Source organism: Montipora foliosa, chromosome 4 (assembly GCF_036669935.1).
Source record: "Montipora foliosa isolate CH-2021 chromosome 4, ASM3666993v2, whole genome shotgun sequence".
Taxonomy (NCBI): domain Eukaryota; kingdom Metazoa; phylum Cnidaria; class Anthozoa; order Scleractinia; family Acroporidae; genus Montipora; species Montipora foliosa.
The window spans coordinates 2,556,160-2,558,659 of record NC_090872.1 but is presented as its reverse complement, the minus strand read 5'-3'; positions in this window follow the sequence as shown (position 1 = coordinate 2,558,659).

Below are 2,500 nucleotides of genomic sequence, written 5' to 3'. Positions count from 1 at the left end.
ATTGGCCGATGAAGGACATGTCAATCAATCAAAAAAAGTGGGCGGAAGGAATTTCGAAGAGGAATTTGGTCAGGCTCTATTTTTCGTTTCGCCAACTCCACATTACGTGCCACGAGAAACTAAAATCGAGCCTGATCGCAGGTTACTATATAGACAGCCAAAGGTAGGGCTTGAATCTGCGGATACATAAGTTACTTTTAACATAGATTCAGCGGGCCAGTTTCTTCTAAACATCAAGCTTAGCCTTCAAAGAATCATTGACCTACATATTCTAGGCCTTCTTGGTTTTCTATCCACCATGTCTTTGAAATACTCTATCTTTCACATGTGAATTAGCCGCTAAGGTCGCACTTTCTGATCTACCGGAGTGAGCGCTATAAATAGCTATATCAGGAACAATTTCTTTGAAATGACGGCCTTGCACGGGACTTTTCTCCTCATAACTTAGCGATAACAACTGTTTTCCCCTCCCTAAGTTGGTCATTTTTGCTCTTGGCTATGTTAATAGATAAATGATCAGATTCGAGCTTGATATCATTACGCCTCAATTCTAAGACCTCAGAAGCTCTCATAAAACCAGAAAACGAAAGCACAAACATAACAACATTTCTCAGCTGAAGTAAATGCTGGAAGTTAATCTGGGTTGCAAGACTTTTCAAGAGATCTGTCTTGAGAGGAACTTTCCCGTGAAATACTTTTGCCGACAAACGAACAGTCCCTTCCTTGAAAGGAATAACTGTACGATGGAGAGTTGGGAATTTGATTCCAGCAAGGCTATGAAACCAGTTGACGGCGTAAAACGCTTCATTGATTAACGATGATGAAATAATAAGCTCGAGCAAACGCTGTAAAAATAGAGCCAGATTAAAGGGAAAAACTGGAAAGGGTTGAGTCCGCAACGTATCCCTTGCGAAGATCTTCCATCTATTGAAGGTTCTGTGATAACCTTTGAGAGCTCCTGGAACCCTGGAAGCTAGGGCTGCACGCCTCATCCGGTCTTACAAGTGTAAAACCGTGCGGTAAGTGGAAGTCATAGAAGATAACCAAGATTCGGTGCTGAAAATATCTGAAATGAAAATAAATGAAATACCACATCAGACCGTCAGGTGTGTTATCTTAATTTCGACCACTAAAATAAAGAACTACAGAGAGCAAAATCAATCGTCTAATAATAGGTTATTGGCAAAGTGAGCAAAACATTTTTCTACAGGCGCCTACCAGGTTCATTCATGCGCACATTTTGCTGCACAGAGAAAACAATTCCGTATTTCTTTACATTTCTTACGATGGTACTTTATCTTGTAAGTGGCACCTAGCCTGAAAACAATATTTCCGATCTTGGGAAATGACAACATTTTCCACCATGAGCAGGTACAATCGTTTCATTGCGGCACCAAGCCGGAGTGAGTATCAACATCATTTCCCGCCACGGGAAACTAGAACAATTTTGCAATCAAAGCCTTTACGATTGACAAATACAACACTTAAACTTAGTGCCAACCAGCAAAAACAAACAGTAAGATTCAGATCCAAAAAGGAATATTAATGTATTCTTGCGCTAAATCATCTAGCTTTCTGAAAACGCCCTTTCGGATAGCGTTAAGCGCACGTCGATCAAAAATGTTTTATGCAATTTCCTGTAAATCTGATTTATTTTATCCTTTCTCTGTGATGGAAACTACATTCTAACTATCCATAAACCAAGCAACGGTGTGATACGTTAATTCTTAGAGAAAGCTTCCAGTGACAACAAGACTGCTGATAGTCTTCTATAAGTGGAACTGCAGCGCCCCTCTGCGTCTGACCAATTCTGTCGAAACACCTTGTTTTCAAAAGGGATAAAACGGCCACACGCTACGTCAGAGGCATCAGAATACACAATTCTGGAGGGTTTCTGTTTGGATGGCCACAATGGAATGCCATTCAAGTTAGACACATTATTCTTTCAGAACTTCAACTCGCTAATAGCTTCTTCGTTCAAATAGGCGTGATCATTCCAGGATCTGCTCGAGTTAATAACAAGGTACGAAATATCTGAACATCAGTCTGGTGACATTGCCAAATACAATTTCCCAACAAAATAATCTTGCCCGCTATGGTCGCTATTCGTTTCACGTGAAGAAAAGAAACATAAGGTCTGAACATAAGGTATTCAATGTCGGTTTCTAGACTTTCAATTTTTTTGTCCGTTGCAGAAATAAATGAATTGATCATGTTCAAAACTGAGCCCAGCCAAGTTATGATCTGGCTGGGATTCCATGTGCATTTATCTTCATAGGAAGAAAGACCGACTTTCAGTAAATCTGAATGACTTGCAAACTAGCTATTTTAGGAAGCCGGTGAAAAGTTGTACCCGCCCCCAAACCGTCGTCTAGAAAACCAACAATAGCCGTGCCTTCACTACGCCAATTCTTGACCAAAGGCTTAAATAATTTGGTTAACAAAACAGTTGTGAGACCGAATGGGAGCACTAGGAGTGAATAATACTTGGTTGATCCGT